Source organism: Nerophis ophidion, linkage group LG05, assembly GCF_033978795.1.
Source record: "Nerophis ophidion isolate RoL-2023_Sa linkage group LG05, RoL_Noph_v1.0, whole genome shotgun sequence".
Lineage (NCBI taxonomy): Eukaryota > Metazoa > Chordata > Actinopteri > Syngnathiformes > Syngnathidae > Nerophis > Nerophis ophidion.
In genome coordinates, this window is record NC_084615.1 from 32,924,929 (window position 1) to 32,950,255 (window position 25,327).

At 40.7% G+C, this 25,327-nt stretch overlaps 1 protein-coding gene across 3 annotated transcripts in view; it reads left to right on the forward strand.

The window, feature by feature from the left end:
- sash1a (SAM and SH3 domain containing 1a) overlaps positions 1-25,327 on the forward strand; it is a 528,217-nt gene that overhangs the window by 298,158 nt on the left and 204,732 nt on the right. Inside the window, exon 1 of one of the 3 annotated variants that reach the window (XM_061900595.1) lies at positions 23,490-23,626. The exons of the other annotated variants lie outside the window; for them this stretch is intronic. The gene's annotated coding sequence lies outside the window, so the exon portion shown is untranslated. Of the gene's footprint in view, positions 1-23,489; positions 23,627-25,327 lie in introns of those variants that run through there. 3 annotated transcript variants of the gene reach the window in all.

Genomic DNA, 25,327 nt, shown 5'->3' on the forward strand with positions numbered 1-25,327 from the left:
GGTGGTGTTTATCGCTAATAACTGTCAGTACCATCCGGTGCAGTACAAGGTGTCAGCGCCTATTCCAAACATGCTCCTGCACCTGTATCTCCCCTGCAACCACTCAGGTAAAAAGTGGAGTGCAATATTGATCTTCATACTGCATGTTGCGTATGGAAGGATGAAAAATAAACGACGCGATTCATGCACGGCTCCCCTGCAGGCTAGGTCTAATGGAGTTCTGTGTCACACACCTCCACCGCCTCTCCTCAGCAGCGCACCAACAGCACCCGCCTCGTAGCCTGCAGCGCTCAAGTTGATATGAAACCCACGATGTTTGTTCATGCCATTTTTTGTTTTGTTTTTAAAGCAAGTAACATATTTCTCCTCAAACTCTGGTGTATTGGAGAGTTGTGTGCACCTCCGAACTTGAACATGGCTGTGTGTACGAGAGCCATGTGGGAGTCAGTGTGTGCCAGCAGTCCTACGTGCTCTGTGGTCGGGTCTGCTTGTCTGCTTTCAACTGTGGTCTTTCATCATGTTCTATGCCTATTTTGGCACCCGCATGTGTGTGCGTGTGTGTGTGTGTGTGTATGTGTGTGTGTGTGTGTGTGTGTGTGTGTGGGGGGGGGGGGGTCAGGGCAGGCCAGCTCTTCACTGCCATCTAGTGGTAGAATGAGGTGCACTTGAGGGCTTCTTATTGTCCTGGTAAATGCTGAGTAGAAGGTCTTTGTCTTCTATTGGATGTCAGTAAAACCTAATATAGCGTGGATCAACCCCCTTTTTTGTTAATGTAGGCATTATTTTCACAGCAAAAATAAGCGCATGAAAAAATACAACAACCCCCAAAACCAGTGAAGTCGGCACGTTCTGTAAATGCTAAGGAAAAACAGAATAAAATAATTTGCAAATCCTTTTCAACCTCTATTCAATTGAATAGACTGCAAAGACAAGATATTTAACGTTCGAACTGGAAAAAGTTGTTGTTTTTTGCAAATATTAGCTCATTTGGAATTTGAGGCCTGCAATGTGTTTCAAAAAAGCTGGCACAAGTGGCAAAAAAGACTGAGAAAGTTAAGGAATCCTCATCAAACACTTATTTGGGAAAATCCCACAGGTGAACAGGCTCATACAGAACAGATGGGTGCCATTATTGGGTTTATAGCAGCTTCCATGAAATGCTCAGTCGATCACAAACAAGAATGGGGCGAGGGTCACCACTTTGTCAACAGATGTGGGAGCAAATTGTCCAACAGTTTAAGAACAACATTTTTCAATGAGCTATTGCAAGGTATTTAGGGATTTCACCATCTATGACCTGTGATATAATCAAAAGGTTCAGAGAATCTGGAGATATCACTGGACGTAACATTGAATGCCCGTGACCTTGGATCCCTCAGGCGGTACTGTATCAAAAAGTGACATCGGTGTGTAGAGGATATCACCACTTGAGCTCAGGAACACTTCAGAAAACCACTGTCAGTAACTACAGTTTGTCGCTTCATCTCTAAGTGCAAGTTAAAACTCTACTATGCAAAGCCAAAGCCATTTATCAACAACACCCAGAAACTCCGCTGGCTTCGCTGGGCCCAAGCTCATCAAAGATGGACTGATGCAAAGTGGAAAAATGTTCTGCGGTCTGACGAGTCCACATTTCAAATTGTTTTTGGGAACTGTGGACGTTGTGTCCTCCCTAACAAAGAGGAAACTAACCATCCACATTTTTTTAGTCACAAAGTTCAAAAGCCAGCATCTGTGATGGTATGGGGGTGTATTAGTCCCCATGGCATGGGTAACTTACACATCTGTGAGGGCACCATTAATGCTGAAAGGTCCATACAGGTTTTGGAGCAACATATTTTGCCATCCAAGCAAAGTTATCATGGACGCCCCTGCTTATTTCAGCAAGACAATGCCAAGCCACGTGTTAAAACAGCGTGGGTTTATAGTAAAAGAGTGTGGGTACTAGACTGGCCTGCCTGTAGTCCAAACCTTTCTCCCATTGACAATGTGTGGCATATTATAAAGCCTAAAATACTACAACGGAGGCCCCGGACCGTTAAACAACTTGAACTGTACATCACGCAAGAATGGGAAATAATTCCACCTGAAAAGCTTTAAAAGTTGTTCTACTCCCAAACATTTACTGAGTGTTGTTAAAAGGAAAGACCATGTAACAGGTGTGAAAATTAAGTTTCTCAGTTCGAACATTAAGTATCTTGTCTTTGCAGTCTATTCCATTGAATATAGGTTGAAAAGGATTTGCAAATCATTGTATTCTCTTTTTTATTTACCATTTACACAACGTACCAACTTCACTGGTGAGATGTCCCCGGCAGGTTAAAAGTATATACTATATACCCAGGGGTTCTTAACCTTATTGATCTCAAGGCCCAACTTTTCCACTACAGAGTGGAACAGGACCCAGCTATTAAAACAGGAAACAGTAGCTTTACTTTGAGTTTTAATCGTTTTAACCTTGTCAAATTATATGAAAGCATGTGTTTGTCATAATTATTAACAAGGCTTAGCTCAGACTAATTAGAAAAATAAATAATAATCATATATACCAAAAGAAAAATTACATAAAATTATGCTGAGCTAAAATAAAGAAATTGATGAATAATAATAATAATAAAAGATGTTGAATAATTTCACCACTTAAAAGCCTACTGAAACCCACTACTACCGACCACGAAGTCTGATAGTTTATATATCAATGATGAAATATTAACATTGCAACACATGCCAATACGGCCTTTTTAGTTTACTAAATTGCAATTTTAAATTCCCCGCGAGTTTCTTGTTGAAAACGATGCAGAATGATGTCGTGTACGCGTGACATCACGGACTGTTGGGAAATATTAGCACTGCGCACACACACAGCTAAAAGTCGTCTGCTTTAACCGCATAATTACACAGTATTTTGGACATCTGTGTTGCTGAATCTTTTGCAATTTGTTCAATTGATATTGGAGAAGTCAAAGTGGAAAGATGGAGTTGGGAAGCTTTAGCCTTTAGCCACACAAACACACAGTGATTCCTTGTTTAAAATTCCCAGAGGTGAAGCTTTACTATGGATCACAGCGGTCAAGCGAACATGGATCCCGACCAAATGTCAACCAGCAGTTTTCGGTGAGAAAATTGTGGTAAAAAGTCGCCACTTACCGGAGATCAGCTGAGGTTGTGCCGTCCATACAGCTGCCGTTGACTTCCATCACACACTGGCCTCAAGACACCCGTGGACACACCCTTCCGACTATCAGGTACTATTAAACTCACTAAAAAACTAGCAACACAATAGAAAGATAAGGGATTTCCTAGAATTATCCTAGTAAATGTGTCTAAAAACATTTGAATCCGTCCCAATGCAATCGCGTTTTTTTTTCTAGTCCGTCGCTATCAATACCGTCAAACACGAATCTTTCATCCTCGCTCAAATTAATGGGGAAATTGTCGTTTTCTCGGTCCAAATAGCTCTTTTTGTTGGAGGCTCCCATTAAAAACAATGTGAGGATGTGAGGAGCCCCCACACATGTGAGGTCATCGTCTGCGACTTCCGGTAAAGGCAGGGATTTTCTGTTAGCGACCAAAAGTTGCAAACTTTATCGTCAATGTTCTCTACTAAATCCTTTCAGCAAAAATATGGCAATATCGCAAAATGATCAAGTATGACACATAGAATGTACCTGCTATCCCCGTTTAAATAAGAAAATCTCATTTCAGTAGGCCTTTAACACCAGATAATGTGAATACTGCCACAACAGGTGGACAAGTGTATTACAACTACCATGACCTGCTGAGACCGCAGATGGATATTAGCCTTCTGGCTACAATCTGGCATATTTATGCTTTATATGTCCGCCAATGTGCATTGTCTCATGTAACAAAAATATAACAAATGGCGACTTCCTGTCAAGCCCTGTAGCAAATATGACAGAGACCGGTTATTGGGAATCCTTTGCAATATAGTGTGTTAGTGTAAATAAGCAAGCACAGTGCGTTTTTATAGATGTGAAACAATTTATTAGTGGAATTAAAGTGATTTTGTCACGACCTCCATGACAGTTGTGGGTGTGTGTTCTTTTTTCCCCGAGTGATTGGTTGCCAATCAGGCTCCTACATATGCCAGCAGTGTCGCTGTAACCAGGCTGGATCTTATTGTTCTCTTAAGACTGTTCATTGTGTAGTGATTTTCTGCAGCTTCTGCTTTGTATCTTGTGTTGCTTTACGCTTTATGTGCACTTTTTAGCTGCACTACTTTTTTTTGTTTATTCAAATATGCCTTGTGCCTGCATTCTACGTATTGTTCTCTGCATCCCGGGGTCTTGCTGTAAGCAATGCTCCTGTTCCTGACAGATTTGACTTCAGTTGCGTTCAGTCAAGTTGTCCCAGATGTCACATTATCTCCCATTTTAGTTTTATCACACTGTATGTTCTCAATAAACAACACTATTAAAAACTAATTTGGATGGACTTTAAGGCCAATGAATATTTGAAAATAGTAATGGTAGTAAATAAGTGCAAATAAGGGCAGAAAGCTTGTTGTTTTGACTTTGTCATTGAATAGAACATTCATCTGTCACCCCTTTGTTACCAAAATATGGACCTATGTCGAGGCTGGAAGCCATTATTCATGTTCACATTGTTTCCTATGTAGAACTTTGCTTCAATAACAAACGTTTATATTTGCGAACCCTGTTGAAGAACCAATCAAGTTTGTGCAAAACCCTAAACCAGTGAAGTTGGCATGTTGTAAAAATCATAAATAAAAACAGATTACAATGGTTTGCAAATCCTTTTCAACTTGTATTTAACTGAATAGACTGCAAAGACAAGAGATTTAATGTTCCAACTAAGAAACGATTTTTTTTTTTTTTCAAATAATCATGAAATCAAAATTTAATGGCAGCAACACATTGCAAAAAAGTTGGCAAAGGGGCATTTTTACCACTGTGTTACATGGCCTTTCCTTTTAACAACACTCAGTAAACCTTTGGGAACTGAGGGGACCAATTTTTGGAATTCTTTCCCATTCTTGCTTGACGTACATCTTAACTTGTTCAACAGTCCGTCGTCTCCGTTGTGGTATTTTAGGCTTCATAATGTGCCACTCATTTTCAAAGGAAGACAGGTCTGAACTACAGGCAGGCCAGTCTAGTACCCGGACTATTTTACTATGAAGCCACGTGGTTGCAGCAGGTAGCTTGGCATTGTCTTACTGATAACGTCCATGATAACGTTGCTTGGATGGCAACATATGTTGCTCCAAAACCTGAATGTACCTTTCAGCATTAATAGTGCCCTCACAGATGTGTAAGTTACCCATGCTTTAGGCACTAATACACCCCCCATACCATCACAGACGCTGGCTTTTCAACTTTGTGCCTATAACAATTCGGATGGTTCTTTTCCTCTTTGGTCCAGAGGACACAACATCCACAGTTTCCAAAAACAATTACAAATGTGGACTCGTCACACCACAGAACACTTTTCCACTTTGTATCAGTCCATCTTAGATGAGCTCGGGCCCAGCGAAGCTGTCGGCGTTTCTGGGTGTTGTTGATAAATGGTTTTCGCTTTGCATAGTAGAGTTTTAACTTGCACTTACAGATGTAGCGACGACCTGTAGTTACTTACAGTGGTTTTCTGAAGTGTTCCTGAGCCCATGTGGTGATATCCTTTACACACTGATGTCACATTTTGATGCAGTACCGCCTGAGGGATCGAAGGTCACGGACATTGCCGCTTGCGTGCAGTGGTTTCTCCAGATTCTCTGAACCTTTTGATGATATTACAGATCACAGATAGTGAAATCCGTAAATTCCTTGCAATAGCTCGTTGAGAAATGTTGTTCTTAAACTGTTTGACGATTTGCTCACGTATTTGTTCACAAAGTGGTGACCCTCGCCCATACTTGCCAACCTTGAAATCCAATTTCGGGAAGTGGGGGTTGGGGGCGTGGTCAGGGGTGAGGCGGGGGTGTGGTTGGGGGCGGGGCAGGTGCGTTGTTAAGAGGGGAGGAGTATATTTACAGCTGTTGTGTGCGCACTCTCGAGAATAGAATAAAATAGAATTGAATAGAATAGAAAGTACTTCATTGATCCCTGGGGAATATGCAGCATAAAAGCCGTAGATGTTATTGTCACATATGCATGATTGATTGATTAATTGAAACTTTTATTAGTAGATTGCACAGTAAAGTACATATTCCGTACCCGAATAAGTTTTTCAACTTGTTTAAGTCGGGGTCCACGTTAATCAATTCATGGTACAAATATATACTATCAGCATAATACAGTCATCACACAAATTAATCATCACAGTATGTACATTGAATTATTTACATTATTTACAATCCGGGGGGTGGGATGAGGAGCTGTGGTTGATATCAGTACTTCAGTCTTTTTTATCAGTTGCATCAACAGAGAAATGGACATTGAAACAGTGTAGATCTTACTTAGTAGGATATGTACAGCCAGCAGAGAACATAGTGAGTTCAGATAGCAAAATAAAAAGTATATACATTAGAAATACATTCCATTATTATACATTAGGTTATTTACAATCCAGGGAGATGGGATGTGAATGGAGGAGGGTATTAGTAAGGGGTTGAAGTTGCCTGGAAGTGTTGTGGTGCATGTACAGTAGATGGCAGTATTGTCCTGCTTAAGAGTGTCACAACATGGCAGTTTACGGTAGACGAAAACGTGACTGCTGTTGTTGTGTGTTGTTACCGCGCTGGGAGGACGTTAATAAAACTGTCTAACAAAAAACCCACATAAGAAACCAAGAACTTGGCCTCGATCATTCTACAGTTATAACGTCATTGGGCAGACACGCTGTTTTATATTTTGGGAAAGCGGACGTGAAAACAGGCTGTTCTCACTCAGGTCTGCATGGAGCTAGAGGGGGCGTGGCCTCCAGCTCCGTCTGAATTTCAGGAGATTTTCGGGAGAAAATTTGTCCCGGGAGGTTTTCGGAAGAGGCGCTGAATTTCGGGAGTCTCCCGGAAAATCCGGGAGGGTTGGCAAGTATGCCCAAGCCCCATCCTTGTTTGTGAATGATTGAGCAATTCATGGAAGCTGCTTCTATACCCAGTCATGGCACCCACCTGTTCCCAATTAGCCTGTTCCCTTGTGGGATGATCCAAATATGTGTTTGATGAGTATTCCTCAACGCACTCAGTCTTTTTTGCCACTGGTGCCAGCTTTTTTCAAACATGTTGCAGGCCTCCAATTCCAATTGAGCTAATATTTGCAAAAAATAACCACGTTTCTCAGTTCGAACATGAAGTATCTTGTCTTTGCAGTCTATTCCATTGAATATAGGTTGAAAAGAATTTGCAAATCATTGTATTCTGTTTTTATTTACCATTTACACAACGTGCCAACTTCAATTGTTTTGGGTTTAGTAAATCGAGTTTCCACTGTATTGACATTTAGGGCGCAATGAAGTTATTAAGGAAGGAGACTATTCAACAATAGAGAAGAACAAGTTTCTATTGTGTATTTCTTCTTGTTCATAAGGACACACATTTTATCCAGAGGAGACTGAGGGCTGTTGCAAAGCGCAGACTGTGGCGCATCGTTTTTTTTTTTATCCCGAAATGACAAATAGATTATTGTGCAAAACATGACACTACACATGATTCTCCCTGGAGTGGCCATTTATCGCATAAGATGGGCTGATGAAACGCCAGACAAGAAGCTCTTAATTTGCGAGTGTTTGCCTCCAGAGAATTGAGTCCTGCGTAAATTGAATATCCGCTAATAGATTTTGTGGAGCAGCAATGAGACATGAGATGAATAAACGATAAAGAAGCAGCAAAAGAAAATTTTAATGCATATTTACTCTTGGTTGTCAAAAATGTACCTGAGGCCCCGTTTAAACTAAGCTTGATAAGGTTATCCAGGGTAAATCCCACCTAGAGCTGGGCGATATGGCCTTTTTTTTTTGATATCTCGATATTTTTAGGTCATACGGCGATACACGATATATATCTCGATATTTTGCCTAGCCTTGAAAGAACACTTGATGTATATAATCACAGCAGTATGATGATTTTATGTGTCTGCATTAAAACAATCTTCTTCATGCTGCATTAATATATGCTACTTTTAAACTTTCATGCAGAGAAGAAAATCACATCTAAGTCGATTGACTAAAATTGTATTTATTAAACAGTTATTAAGCAGTGGCACAAACATTCATGTCATTTCCAAAACAGAAAGTGCAAGATTGTCAGACATTTTAAGACAAGCTATTAGTGCACTTTTGTGCATGATGTCACACAAGATATTCCAATAACTGACAAATAAATATGAGCTGAATAATAGGAAATCAGATGGTGTATGTCCTTCGCTATATGGTAGGTTAATACGGACGTTATTAAATTCTGTTTTTGAATATTTTTTTCATACGGTCTTGATCTGGTAACGTTTGCCTCAGCATTTTAATGGTGTGGGCGTCTGGCAAAGAATGGAGATGTTGACTTGCGGAGTAAGCACTCTTCATTCTTTAGCAGGTGACTTTTCAAATGATGCTACATATTGGCAGTATTGTTACTTTTTATAGCAACGCTTTTGGCCCACACTTGACAAATTACGGTTGTCTGTTCGACATATTCCCACTTGAAGCCAAACCACCGCCAGACGATGGACCCCATGCTGTTTTTCATGGGAATTCATTCTTCCTTCATTCGCACCTTCTTTCTCTCCTATCACCACTCGGGCGAGTCCGTCTGAGGGATCGAAGGTCCGTTTTATCATTGCTTATGTGCAGCTAACGTAACCTTGCTGCTACCTCTCTGCTCCGCGAAGTCGTATGACGTTGTAAGTGACATATGTAAGAAGCTGCGCTTGCTGTCTTGTGAGAAGCTTAAACAGGAAAGAGCGAGAAGAGCCTGTAATGTAAAGCCAACAGCTAAAAGCAACTGCGTGAGAATGTATACCCGAATATCACGATATAGTCATTTTCTATATCGCACAGAGACAAACCCGCGATATATCATGTATATCGATATATCGCCCAGCCCTAATCCCACCTAACCTCATCCTTGTCCGCGCACAACAATGCCACCGTTTAAGACCCCCTCGCCCCCTCTCAGTCCGCCGGCGCAACGCAACATATTAGGCAAGGGGGGAAAAATGCGCACGCCATAGTCACCTCCAGTGTTGCTTTGAGTGCAAGTCATACTTGCCAACCCTCCTGGATTTCCCGGTAGACTCACGAAATTCAGCGCCTCTCCCGAAAACCTCCCGGAACAAATTCTCTCCTGAAAAATCTTCCGAAATTCAGGCAGAGCTGGAGGCCACGCCCCCTCCAGCTCCATGCGGACCTGAGTGACGTGTCGACAGCCTGTTTTCACGTCCGCTTTCCCACAGTATAAACAGCGAGCCTGCCCAATGATGTTATAACTGTAGAATGATCGAGGGCGAGTTCTTGGTTTCTTATGTGGGTTTATTGTTAGGCAGTTTCATTAACCTCCTCCCAGCACGGCAACAACAGACAACAACAGCAGTCACGTTTTTGTCTACCGTAAAGCAGTTTGTCTGCCGTAAACAGCAATATTGTGACACTCTTAAACAGGACAATACTGCCATCTACTGTACATACATATGTGACAATAAAATATACGGCTTTTAGAGAGTGCAGAATAACGAGGAATATACAACCATGGCGACGCCGACGACGAGTAAGAGGAAGAAATACGCTTGTAAGTTCCAAGACGCAGCTGCGATTGGACCTGGATAGCCTCCAGGAAGAAGTAGTGAACTACCAATTGCTTGGCAGTGAAGATCTTCCTCAGGAAGCAAAGATTGACCGGTTTTGGGCCATGTTAGGGAGAGATGGAAGATTCCAGACTCTAGTGCAGTTGATGAAAGCCCTTTTGTCCATGCCACACAGCAATGCATCATCAGAGAGGGTGTTCAGCATGGTTAGACAAAGAGTGACAGAGACTAGAACAAGGATGGACAATTCAGTCCTTAACTCAACAATGAGTAGATGAGTGTTGTGTGTGTGTGTATATGTGTAAATAAATGAACACTGAAATTCAAGTATTTCTCTTATTTTTATATATATATATATGTATATATATATATATATATTTATATATATATATATATATATATATATATATATATATATATATATATATTATGAACGGCTTCCTGCCGCCATTGTGTGGGTTGCAAGGATCATTAACAGAGGACATCGCTTTGCACATGTTTGACTCTTTATTTTTGCAAATAAAGTCGCTCGAAGTGTCAGTCAGTCACTCTTTCAGTGCCTCCTTCGCTGCTCGCGCCGGTCTCCTTTTCAGTCGCCCGTCTTCCTATGCTGTTCTTTGTCGCTCCGTGGCTCTCATTGGTTCTCGCTCGTCTGCTCGCTCTGACCGTTCGTCTCTCTCCTACTCCTTCTGCCACGATTGCTCCTCCTTCTCCCCTTTTATACATCAGGAAGAGATGCACCGATTGAGAGCAGGTGTGTGTATTACGCACCTGTTTCCGATTGCTGCAGCGTTGCTCCAGGTGCGCCTCGCCTCTCCGATCCGCTGCATACTCCTTCTCCTGTCCGCCATCTTGAGTAGTACAACAGTTTGTCCTACCCCGCTGTCGGCTCGTCTGCTCCGCCTCTCCACAATACATATATATATATATATATATATATTCAGTATATATAGCTAGAATTCACTGAAAGTCAAGTATTTCTTATATATATATATATATATATATATATATATATATATATATATATATATGTATATATATATATATATATATATATATATATATATATATATATATATATATATATATATATATATATATATACATGAAATACTTGACTTGGTGAATTCTAGCTATATACTCCTCCCCTCTTAACCACGCCCCCAACCACGCCACCCCCGCTTCCCCTACCGACCACGCCGCCACCCCACCCCTCTCCCCACCTCCCGAAATCGGAGGTCTCGAGGTTGGCAAGTATGGTGCAAGTTCTTAAATTAAATGTAACTTATCTGAACAATGTCCAGTGTTGTGGTATTTCAATTAACTGGGATCCAGTGTGCTGTGGGGCCCTATTTGTTGTGAATCACACCTAAGCCATTATAAATTAATCAAATCTTTTTTAGACATGTAAACAATGTGATAAAGAACATTTTACATCAACCAATCTAGGGATCTAGATATCTGGTCAAGACACTCCTCACTCTTTCGCCTTCACCTTCATTGTCCATTCGTTTTTGGTGATTTTATATACTCTGGACCTAGACGTTGAGTCCAGGACATACATGGCGGACAATAACTGATCCAGTCTGCTTTGCGTCATGATCCGTATTCGGATCATGTTTTGTTTAGTTATGTTCTGTTAGTTTTGGACTCCTTTCGTTCCTGTTGTGTGCACTTTTGGGTTTATTTTGGTTACCATGGGGATTAATTGGGTTCACCTGCCTCTGGTTAGTGGTCCCACGCTCAGCTGCTGTCAATCACTAATCAAAGGCATTATTTAAGCTTGCCTTTGCCAGTCAGTCGTCCTGGCATGATTGTTTCCTTATGCTACAGTCACGTAAGTTTTGTTTGTTCATGCCACACCTAGTAAGTTTTCCTTGCCATAGTCTATGCGAAGTACATTCAAGAAAATAAGAATTTGAACACCCTGCTATTTTGCAAGTTCTCCCGCTTAAAAATCATGGAGGGGTCTAACATTTTCACTGTAGGTGCATGTCCACTGTATGAGAGATAACCTAAAAACAAAAATCCAGGAATCACAATCTATGATTTTTTTAACAATTTGGGAGAACTTGCAGAATAGCAGGTTGTTTAAATACTTATTTTCTTGACTGTATTTACTTTAGCTTCAAGTGTGATGAGCGCGTTGTGCCTTCGCCTTGTGTTCATTTTTGTTTGTACCTCTTCGAGAGTTAATAATTACATCATGTTTTTACCTGCACGCCTTGTCCGGAGTGTCCTTCACACTTTTCCAGTCCAAATGTATTCAATGTTTTCCGTAGTCTTCCCTCGACGGCCAGGTAATACAAAACATTACCTTTTTTATCACATCCGCGGGAGCCCGGATTCTCGTTGTCTCTCCTTTGACAAATAGACAAAGCTTTTCAGTACGTAAAATCACAGTTGACCTGGACATTGGAAAGTTCTCCTGCCGTCAGAGAAGTATTGTATGCCAAATAGCTGCAATCGCTTTCTCTTAAGGTATTCATGTGTGATTTCCACAAGCGTCTGTACATGTAGAGCAGGGGTCTAAGACACGCGGGCCAATTGCGAGATGTTATTTTGTGGCCCCTACCTTAATATGAAAGTTTAATGTTAGCGCGGCCCGCAAGTCTTATATGAATGGGGCTTGACAGCGTTGTATTTGGCTCCAAAATGGCTCTTTCAATGTTCTGGGTTGCCTACCTCCGCGTTAGTGGAAAGTGAAATGAGTGAAAGCAACAGAGCAGTTGCCATGGAGACGAGGGTTTATTTACGTGCCTGGCTGCAGTCACACCGCGACACCTGTCCGTCAGTTATAACAGTCCCCGATAACCTGGACCAATTCAAACCGTTATTTGTTTTTTTATTGTTTAATTTGCATTGCCTCACACGATGAACACTACATATATTTCGGATAACACTCCGGGAGCCGTCACTTTTTGCGTTCGCTATCCCGTACTTTCCTGGCTATTATCCACCGACCGCCATGTTGCTGTAGGGAGGAAAAGTGGAACGACACACATTGCGGAAATAACATTATTCTCCGTGCGTCGGCTAAATACAAATATATTCCACAACCCTAAACATGTCTTTTTCAAAGCCTGCAGTGAAGAGAATGATTAGTGATGAGCAAAGACAATTCCAGGAAAAGTGGGAGATGCAATATTTCTTTGTTGAGCACAGGGGCACCCCGACGTGTCTTATTTGCACAGAGAAAGTTGCGGTGCACAAGGGATACAATTTGAAACATCATTATAAAACTAAACATACTGAGGAGTATGCAACATTTTTTTGAAGAAATCTTTTCTTGCGGCCCAGCCTCACCCAGATTCTGCACCCAGTGGGCCCCCAGGTGAATTGAGTTTGAGACCCCTGATGTAGAGGAAGGAGAAACACGGGCATATCCGGATGACTCGCCTCCATCTTTCCAATGGTTAGCTCCGGTTATTATGAAGCTGACTGTGGCGCGGTCTTTCTGACATCACTTCCTCTCCGAACTCAATTTGTAAACGATCAATGAGTACATACAAAGCTAAGAGCCGGAGATTCAAGAAATAGACTGCGCTCCTACCCGTGGAAAAAATTGTCCGAAGAAGGGAACCTTAAACGATGATTAAGTGTGGCTGACATGGGGCTTAGGCTAAATAATTATTCGTTTTTAAGGCAGGGGTCGGCAACCTTTGCCACTCAAAAAGCCATTTTGATCCGTTTCACAAATTAAAGAAGACAAAGGGAGCCGCAATCATTCTCGCGAATATCTGCTGGTGGTCACCCATATAACATTATTAAGAGCGTGCCATGAAGCCATTGCCTTTAAAGCCTTCTACAACATGTACAGACAGCTTGCCAGTACAGTAACATGTTGTATGTGGCTTCCGCAGATACACGTACACGACTGCAAGGCATACTGGGTGACACAGAGTACACTGAAGGTTGTGATAACACTCTTACTAATATGCACCACACTGTGAACCCACACCAAACAAGAATGACAAACACATTTCTGGAGAACATCCGCACTGTAACACATTATAAACGCAACATAACAATTACCCAGAATGCTATGCATTCATGACTCTTTCAGGCTATATTATACACCCGGTTAGCACCAAAACCCGCTCCCCCAACCCCTTCCCTGCGTTGGTTGAGGTGGGCGGGGGTGTATAATATAGTCAGGAAGAGTAATAGATGCAAAGGATTCTGGGTATTTGTTGTGTTGCGTTTATGTTGTGTTACTGTGAGGATGTTCTCACGAAATGTGTTTGTCATTTTTGTTTGGTGTGGGTTCACAGTGTGGTGCATATTAGTAAGAGTGTTAAAGTTGTTTATATCACAACCTTCAGTGTACTCTGTGTCACCCAGTAAGCCTTGCAGTCGTGTACGTGTATCTGCGGAAGCCACATACAACATGTTACTGGACTGGCAAGATGTCTGTACATGTTGTAGAAGGCGTTAAAGACAATGGCTTCATGGCACGCCCTTATTACTGTTATATGGGAGACCACCAGCGGTTATTCGCGAGAATGGTTGCGGCTCCCATTGTCTTCTTTATTTTGTGAAACGCGTCAAAATGTAGAGGGCGCTAAAAGCAAAGCCATCACAGCACGCCCTCAATGCTGTTGTCCGAGTGAAAATCGAAGAATGTTGACCCCGGGTAATGTCCGGGAGAGGCTCCGATAACCGGAATCCCCCCGTAACAATCGGGGGGGTCGCCGATTGTGCAGCTGAGCCACATCAGAGTGGCCAAACCGGAGCCGTGGGTTGTTGACCTCTGGTTTTAGGGGTTATCCAGCTTAGTGTAGACATGGCGTTATAGTCTTCCTCTCTTAAGGAGGCGGGGAGGTTGCAGCGTTCTGTTTAAGGTGACCCGGGCTTTTTTACGGCACAGATGGCTCCAATAAACAATTTTACATCCTTGCTGTTGAGCGCGAGCATCCACTCTGGTGTGAATGTGTTGTAAATGCAGGATTAGCACTGTGAGGGAGGACTCTCCTAACAAGTGCTGGAAGAAAAGTCTTCGGACTTCAAACAGGAAACGGCGTTCCCCAAACAAAGAATGCCGACCTCGTTTTCTTAGCGCCGTGTACGCATTGAAGCATGTGGGTGTGTTGTCTGTATATAATATCATGTTTATACGCACTTCTGCTGGACGAGAATGTTGTGACGGCATATTTAAACAGGATGCAGAAGTAGTTTATATTCCCCGATGTGCAGGTCACCTCATCTGTGGGCCGGACGACAGATGCTCCAAAAACACAAACTAAAGTAGGTGTACTTGTTGCTTGTTCAGGCCACGTTGCGGTAACCCATACTTGCCAACCCTCCCGAATTTTCCGGGAGACTCCCGAATATCAGTGCCTCTCCCGAAAATCTCCCGGGACAACCATTCTCCCAAATTTCTACTGATTGCCAGCCGGACCTGAGTGAGCACAGCCTGTCGTCACGTCCACTTTTCCTCCATACAACCAGTCACGTTATAACATCTACGGCTTTTGGAGAGTGCACAACTGCGCACACAACAAGGAGACTATTATATATGTCTCCGTTATCCATAGGTTTATCTATAACCCATAAAGTAGGCAGGCACAGAGCTTTTCTCAGCGTGTGTTTATTCCAGCCGGCAAGTTAATACACTGACACACAACATTCGGAATCCCATCATGCATTGCTTCAAAACCACGTCACGTAGTAATGTCCAAAAAAAGATAGTGACAGAGAATAGAACGAGGATGGACAATTCAACCCTAAACTCACTCCTTTCCTGCAAATTAAATGTCACAGATGCTGCCCATACCTATGCTCCTTCAAAGGCTGTGCTACTGGCTGCAAAGCATTGCACTTTCAAATACAACAATGAGAAGGGAGGAGTGTTATGTGTGTGTATATGTGTAAATAAATGAACACTGAAATTCAAGTATTTTATTTTACTTATATATACATATATATATATATATATATATATATATATATATATATATATATATATATATATATATATATATATATATATATATATACTTGAATACTTGAATTTCAGTGAATTCTAAATATAAATATACTCCTACCCCCTTTACCCCTCCAATCTCCCTAATTAGTAGGTCTCAAGGTTGGCAAGTATGGGATAACCTTTGCATAGGAAATGTCTCGTGCACATCGCTCGACATCAGTGCTTCTGAAACATTTTGCAAAAAGTCGAACTGATTTTGCAACCTATGATTACCAACACAGTGTAGCCTGGAACGTGTGATTTGTACGTGTAGGTACAGTTAGTCCTTGCCCTTATGTGGGCCCTGCCGAGGACGTCGATGTGGTTTGTGTAGCCCTTTGAGGCACTTGTGATTGAGGGCTATATAAATAAACATTGATTGATTTATTGGTTTGTTATTTTTTCGATCAATAGTCAACAAAACAAAACAAAAAAACAGTTTTACATAAACAAAATGTTGTACATTCATAAATTGAAAATGTTGCAGACCAAAAGGGTTTAGGCTGAAGTTGAACACTTATTGCGCCTAACCCTATAAACAATGTCAAGTAACAACATGAGCTTCCTAAAAATTATGAAATTTCCTTTTCACAACATATTATAAATACACATTGTACACAACATAAACACTGTTCAATTCTATACCCCAGACAAATTAAGGCCCGGGGGCCACATGCGGCCTGTGAAGCGTTACAATCTGGCCCGCCGGACATTCCCAAATATATTTTTTACATCTTTAAGATGGAAAGTGTAGCTGCCATTATGATGTGCAGTGATGGTTCAAATGACCAAAAGTCTTAAACTTTACAACATATTTCAATGGTTGGAATCTGCACTTTTGCATGATATTTTAGTGACTAGTGTTGTCCTGATACCAGTATTATTTTGATACTTTTCGGTACTTTTCTTAATAAAGAAGACCAGAAAAAATTGCATTATTGGCTTATTTTAACAAAAAATCTTAGGGTGGGGCGGACCGGTACTTTTCAGAGGCGGTACGGTACTGAATATGATTCATTAGTATCGCTTAACTATACTAATAACCGTATACCGTACAACCCTACTAGTTACTATGGTAATCTACATCACAGCGGGTCAGACGAGGCACCTAGCAGTGTGGGCGGGGAGCGTTTCCACTGAGTGTTTCTAGAGCGGCCAGCCTGAAATGTGGGTGTCAGGGACATACGTGGAAGGAGATTTTTACAAGAAAGTTCTAAAGCTTAGTGATGTATCAGATATATCGGATTGTAGAAGTTTTTTGTTTTTTTACCCTTCACGTTCATATTTCGCTGTGTTTGTTGCATTTTTATTGCATTTGGCTTGATTGTAAAATATGTCGATTGAGAGCGGGTGTGACGTTCATATGTTCTCAATATTCAGGGTTTTATCGTTCACAGAAAAAATACAATTCCATTCCGTTTTTAAAGGCCTACTGAAACCCACTACTACCGACCATGCAGTCTGATAGTTTATATATCAATGATGAAATATTAACATTGCAACACATGCCAATACGGCCGGTTTAGTTTACTAAATTGCAATTTTAAATTTCCCGGGAGCTTCTTGTTGAAAACGTCGCGGAATGATGACGTGTTCGCGTGACATCACGGACTGTTAGGAAATATTAGCGCTGCACACACACACACACACACACACACACACCTAAAAGTCGTCTGCTTTAACCGCATAATTACACAGTATTTTGGACATCTGTGTTGCTGAATCTTTTGCAATTTGTTCAATCAATAATGGAGAAGTCAAAGTAGAAAAAACGAGTTGGGAAGCTTTAGCCTTTAGCCACACAAACACACGGTGATTCCTTGTTCAAAATTCCCGGAGACGACGCTTTCCTATGGATCAGAGCGGTCAAGCGAACATGGATCCCAAATGTCAACCAGCAGTTTTCGGTGAGAAAATTGTGGTACAAAGTCGCCACTTACCGGAGATCAGCTGAGCTTGTGCCGTCCATAAAGCTGACGTCGACTTCCCTCAAGACACCCGTGGACAAACCCCTCCGACTATCAGGTACTATTAAACTCACTAAAACACTAGCAACACAATAGAAAGATAAGGGATTTCCCAGAATTATCCTAGTAAATGTGTCTAAAAACATCTGAATCCGTCCCAATGCAATCGCCTTTTTTTTTTTAACTTGATTTTTTAGAACAGGCCTCTTGTTTGGTAAAAATATGTTACTTGCAAAGTTAAGTATTTTTGAGGTGGTATCTCTCTGTACTAAGTACTTCGCATTAGGCAATGAAATGAAGCCAGATGCTTCTTGACAGGATTCCTCGGTCATGTTCTTGACTTGTTTCCTGTTTCATGTCATCATCGCTATTGAACTCTGGGATCTGTGGATGTAGGACAATGAGGTCCTCTGGTCCCCGTCCACAAATCCTGACTCTGTTCCCCCCTCTCTCTTGTTTTATGTCTCTTGTGGTTCCATTCCTCCGTTCTCTCCCATGACCTCAGGGATTCCTCTGGAAACCAAACGTTCCAGAAAACCACCATTCCCCCTCACTCGAAATTACATTGAGGCAAACCTCATCGATGAGTGACTCATTCACATAATTGTTACTTTAAGACGTATCGGGTTCCTCCGTGTCTGACTCTTCATCATGCTTGTGGTGTCTGGGACACTTCGGTGCCGGAGTTCGGAACTAAGAAAATGGAGGATGATGGACATCGGTGAAAGAGTGAATGGAAGAATAAAAATGCAAGGGTTATGACTTGTTAGTGTTCCAGTATCACCAACTAAGGTTTTTGCGGTTCAATTTCCACGAATGCATGTCGTAGCAGGTCAAGCACATTTCTTAAAGGGGAACATTATCACTAGACCTATGTAAGTGTCAATATATACCTTGATGTTGCAGAAAAAAGACCATATGTTTTTTTAACCGATTTCCGAACTCTAAAAGGGTGAATTTGGCGATTTAAACGCCTTTCAATTGTTCGCTGTCGGAGCAATGACCTTCCACCTGTGACGTCACAACAGGAAGTAAACTGCCATTTTAAACAAGTCAAATCAGCTCGGTTATTTTCCGTTTTTTCGGCTGTTTTCCGTACCTTGGAGACATCATGCCTCGTCGGTGTGTTGTCCGAGGGTGTAACAACACTAACAGGGACGGATTCAAGTTGACTTACGTGGAGTGTGCTAATCAGACATATCAATGGTCACGGCATGCTAATCGATGCTAACATGCTATTTAGGCTAGCTGTATGTACATATTGCATCATTATGCCTCATTTGTAGCTATATTTGCACCTTTCCCTCCACCCACATTTAATGCAAAACAAACACATACCAATCGACGGATTCAAGTGGCACCGCACCAGTGGTCAAAAGATGCGAAAGTCCCTCGCACACTTGACCGACGATAGCGATGCTACGACAGAGATGGCACAGAGATGTGTGGATATCCTGCAAAGCAGATGCATTTCCAACGATAAAGTCAACAAAATCACAAAGGTGACTTTTGTTGATGTTATTGACTTATGTGCTAATCAGACATATTTGCTCACACCATGACTGCCACCTAATCGATGCTAACATGCTATTTAGGCTAGTTGTATGTACATATTGCATCATTACGCCTCATTTTTGGCTATATTTGCAACCAGCCTTTCCCTCCACCCACATTTAATGCCAAACAAATACATACCAATCGTTGGTTAGAAGGCGATCGCCGAATTCGTCCTTGCTTCCTCCCGTTCCGCTGTCTGTTGTGATATGGCTCAATAGCTTCAGTTTCTTCTTCAGTTTCGTTTTCGCTATCTGCCTCCACACTCCAACCATCCGTTTCCATACATGCGTAATCTGTTGAATCGCTTGCGCCGCTGGAATCCGAGTCTGAATCCAAACTACTGTGCTATACCTTTCTGTGCTATCCGCCATCTTTGTTTGTGGTGATGTCACGCTGTGACGTCACAGGAAAATGGACAGGTGGATATAACGATGGTTAAAATCAGGCACTTTAAAGCCGTTTTTCGAGATATTGCGTGATGGGTCAAATTTTGATATACTAATACTGATATACTAAAGGTTTTAAGTCTTGTACGTGCGTACAAATGTTTTAAATTACATTTTTCTCTGAGATTATATTTCTCCTCGTTTGTTGGGAAGAATTGTTGTACATTCTTGGGTGGCAGATTATAGTTTGCTTTGTGTATAATTTTAGCTGTTTTGCAAATTCACTATGTCGTGGAATTTCAGTATTTTTGATTCAATGAATAAAGGGTTCGTATGTTCTCTATATCGATCATTAAGTATTATTCTAACTGATCTTTTTTGTAACACACTGCAAAAAGTCAGTGTTCAAAAACAAGGGAAGAAAAAATACAAAAATTAGGGGTCTTTTATTTGAACTAGGCAAAATTATCAGCCAATAGAACAAGAACATTTGGCTTGTCAAGACTTTCCAAAACAAGTAAAATTAGCTAACCTCAATGAACCCAAAAATGCCTTAAAATAAGTATATTCTCACTACTATATGAGTACATCTTTTCTGTTGTTTCATTGAAAATAAAACAGCAAAGTCATTTTAGCTGTCATCTTTTAATATGAGACACAATTTTGTCAAAGTCATGATTTTTTTTTGTTCATGCTTGAAAAAGGAAATTGTTACTTTAAAAAAGTAGTTTTATACTTTTGAATCAGTTGATATTCCAGTTTCAAGCATGTTTTCCTCAATATAGGTCATGCAATCTAAGCAACAAGCTGTAATATCTTACTGAGATAATGTAGGACCAAAACCTTTCAAACAAGTAAAACACTCTAACATAAAATCTGCTTAGTGAGAAGAAATTTTTAATCAGACAGAAAATAAGCAAATATCACCCTTATTTGATATATTTAATCTTTCTTAGATTTCAGTTTTTGTAGTGCACCGCCAATGAATGAAGTGTACTTTTGTAGTTAATTCCCCATATGTCTGCACAACAACTCAGATATGTTAACACTAGTGAGCAGTAGAGAATATAAAGGGATTTTTGGTCTAGAACATGTTTTGCTTTATTCATTATTGACGTGTTTCTTGCTACTTTATGTTGTATATTTTTTACATTTCCAGCTCATTTTATCATTGTGGAAAAAATACAATGCAAAAACTGAAATCTAAGTAAGATTAGATATCTCAAATAAGGGTTATATTTGCTTATTTTCTGTCTGATAAGATAATTCTTCTCACCAAGCAGATTTTATGTTAGTCTTTTACTTGTTTGAAGGGTTTTGGTCCTGAATGATCTCAGTAAGATATTACAGCTTGTTGCTGAGATTTTATGACCTATATTGAGTAAAACATGCTTGAAATTAAAATATGAACTGATGCAAGGCTGTGTCATCAACACTCACCAGTAGAAAACTGCTTTTTTAAATGAATAATTTCTTATTTCAAGCATGTAAAAAAAAAAGATCATAACTTTGACACAATTGTGTCTCAAACGGACTTTGCTGTTTTATTTCAATGAAATAAAAAATACGTACCATGAATTGATTAACGTGGACCCTGACTTAAACAAGTTGAAAAACTTATTCGGGTGTTACCATTTAGTGGTCAATTGTACGGAATATGTACTGAACTGTGCAATCTACTAATAAAAGTATCAATCAATCAATCAAATAGTAGTACAGTTGTTATTAGTGAGAATATACTTGTTTTAAGGTATTTTACGGTTCATTGAGGTAAGGTAATTGTACTTGTTTTGGAAAGTCTTGACAAGCCAAATCGTCTTGTTCTATTGGCAGATAATTTTGCTTCGTTCAAATAAAATACCCCCAATTTTTGTTTTTTTGTTTTTTGTTTTTGAACACTGACTTTTTGCTGTGTAGTGTGTGTTTTTTTCTCTGAAGACTCACAGGAGTCATGTTTGAAATAAATCAAAATTGGTATTTGACCAAAGTTTTTACACCTCTTGCACATTCTATCATATCATTTGTTTTATTTTCACTCTCAAAGGGGACCTATCATGCAAAAGCAACTTGTTTTACCCATTGGTTCCTGCTTATGTGTATTTGGGATCTGCATAAGTCCTGTAAATTTGAAATCAAACACTGGAGGCATTGCAGATATATTTATACAACAATCTTGCCTTTCTTCATTATTCCTCCAAACGATCTGTTTGAAATTTGCCCCCTTTGTGACGTTGTTCACCGGATGGTAGAAATCCATCCATACACACTTCAGCCATTTTTAATTTATGTAGAACCGCTTGTACCACAACATTTCTACGATGAAACCCAGGGAAATACTCTTAGTTTGCTTAAACCAGCGCAAGTCACTCCACAAACATTCATTTAACTTTTAGATTTGTGGCAATGTGCCTTCATCTGTGAAGAAGTCGCTCCGAGTTTGTGCAAAGAAGAGTTCTGCTTCACCAACCATAGACTGACCATACGTCCTCCCGCAAAAGAGGACATGTCCGGGGTGTTCGGGCGGGGTTTCTTAAATACCCGGCGTTTTGTGTCGAGGTTGCGTGTGTTTTCAATCTACTACAGGGTAAAGAGGGATTAAAAACAAAACAAATTGTGAAGGTGTCTGCACGCAGCAACATTCGTGAGGGAGGGGCTGAGACAGAGAGCGAGAGAGCGGTGTGGTGGATTGATTGTCAATCAAGGCATACTTGGTCAACAGCCATACAGGTCACACTGAAGGTGGCCGTTTAAACAACTTTAACACTGTTACAAATATGCGCCACGCTGTGAACCCACATCAAACAAGAATGACAAACACATTTCGGAAGAACATCTGCACCGTAACACAACATAAACACAACAGAACAAATACCCAGAACCCGTTGCAACACTGACTCTTCCGGGGCGCTACAATATAAAGTGAATAGAAAGTGAATGAATGTTTATAACTGAATACATTTACATATGCATACAAATTTGTCTTCTTTTTATATTATTTCTTTTAATGAAATAAGTAACATTTATGACAATCATTTTCCAAAACACAATACAGAATGTGAGATATAACAGGGCAATGCATACGTTTATCATTTGTTTTCAAAACGCTTACAAAAAATTTACTGTGAGACCCCATTTTTATGATGTGATGGGGTCCATGGGACCCCATTTTGAAAATTCCTAGCACCAACACTGCTGTCAACAGAGGAGAAAAAAATGCTTTATTTAAATAAATATATTATTTATAAAGTAAGTGGTGACCCTCACCCCATCCTTGTTTGTGAATGACTGAGCATTTCATGGAAGCTGCTTTTACACCCAATCATGGCACCCACCTGTTCCCAATCAGCTTGTTCACCTGTGGGATGTTCCACATAAGTGTTTGATGAGCATTCATCAACTGTCTCTGTCTTTTTTGCCACTTGTGCCATCTTATTTGAAACATGTTGCAGGCATCAAATTACAAATGAGGCAATATTTGCAAAAAATAACAAAGTTTTACCAGTTTGAACGTTAAGTATCTTGTCTTTGCAGTCTATTCAATTGAATATAAGTTGAAAAGGATTTGCAAATCATTGTATTCTGTTTTTATTTACCATTTTCACAACGTGCCAACTTCACTGGTTTTGGGGTCGGTCGGTAGATTTTGGTTTATTTTGGCTGTACTTTGATGAACTTATTTTTACACTTGCAAGTCAATGAGCGTCAAAGATGGTACTTCAGCGGGACTAAACCAGAAAATCCATTTGAAAGCCAACTCGCCATAACACTTTTGATAGGAGGATGAACAGTGAGGTTCCTCCCACTCTGCCAAATACATACTTTCATACAGTAGACACCCCCCTCCCCCCTTCCCCTTTCCCCCTCCTCGCTTCCACTCCCCATCCCATGTGAGCGTCACCACTGATGATAACTGCAGCTCTCTGTCCTGCCGGCTGAGCTGCGTTGCCTTCCCAGCACGCATGCATTGTTCCACCACTTTTGCTGCCGGGTTCCGCACGGAACGTCGACCAGGAGTGACCGGGGGTCTGCCTCTCGGTGAGTGTCTGAACTCTGCTCAACAAAAGGGAAAAAGTTGTTTCTGTTGCTAATTGTCGCTAAACTCATGTGTAACTTTAACTACGTACATATGTGAGGAGGTGCTTTTTGCTGAGTCAGTTTAGTATGCTTTTCTTGTCTCGGGATTATACATTTAATATGACGCTTTTAGTTTTATATTAACTGTGGACCCCTCTTGCAGGATGACACCACACACACACACACACACACACACACACACACACACACACACACACACACACACACACACACACACACACACACACACACCACACACACACACACATTTGTAACCGGTGGTCTTTTCCTGTGCGTTGTGTGGATTTTATGGGACACGACCGACACCATGGGTTGCTGCTCAGATACACTTTCCTGATAATACACAGAATCCAACTATCCTCAACAACTTTTTGCCATCGTCGAGCCCCTACACCAGTGGTCCCCAAACTACGGCCCGCGGGCCGGATGCGGCCCGTCAGCGTCCAAAATCCGTTAAAAAAGTTTTCAAAAAAAAATATATATATATATATATATATATATATATATATATATATATACATACACATATATATATATAATATATATTTGTGTATGTATGTGTGGGGAAAAAAATCACAAGACTACTTCATCTCTACCGAACTGTTTCATGAGGGGTTCCCTCAATCATCAGGAGATTTTAATGGAAGCATTCACATACCATAGTTTATATAGGCTACAGAACAGGTAGGTACAGGCAGGTAGGGTGTGGTGATTGGCTCATGTGTAATACCTACAGTAGGAGGTGTCTCCGTCTGTGACGGCATGCTGATACAATTTCACTGCCCTTGTTGAGGGATGACAGGTCTGGGTGGTATATAATAAACAGTTTCTCTGTAAAGCATAGGTTGCATATTTTATTACCACTGTTATAAGGTGTGCTGGATGCAAGAATTTGCCATCTTATTGAATATTCAACATTATTGTCTTTGAGGTTCCAAATGCGCTTGCTGAGTTCTGCAGTATTCTGCATGCTTTGGTTTCTAAAAGAAGCCTTGTGATTGTTTCATTTCGCTTTGACCTCTCCCTCGGTCAATCCTACATACGTGTCAGATGTGTTAATGCCCTTGCGAGTTACCTTTGATTGGTAAACGACTGATGCTTGTAAGCACCCCCCGTTGAGAGGGCAATCAGGTTGCTTGCGGCAGTTGCAGCCTTTGTTGGTTTTGGAGTCGCTCTGTCTAGGGGCAGACAGCCCCTTTGCAATTGCTTTATTGTGATTTGAAATAATTTGTTGTATGTTATTCATACAGCTGTAGCTCAATTTAATTTTGTTCTTGTTGAATACTTTTCTAAGAGTGTTGCCTATGGGGAAGTGTTTGTCGATCAGAGTGAGGAAGTGGCCGATATTAGTTGAGACGTTTTTGCTGTACGGGGGTTGTACCAGATAATGTTGTTTCGTTTTCTGCTCTTTTTTGGTTGGTTTCCTGGCGTGGGTTTGTAGGTGAGAGTGAAGTTGCATCCGCTTTCATCAAGTGCTTTCTGGTACGGGGGGGTTGCTTGGTTGAATTCAGCTTTGCTAGATGACAGCATCGATAGCCTTTTGTTACATCCGGTAGGTATTCTTTATATATATATATATATATATATATATATATATATATATATATATATATATATATATACTGTATATATATATATACT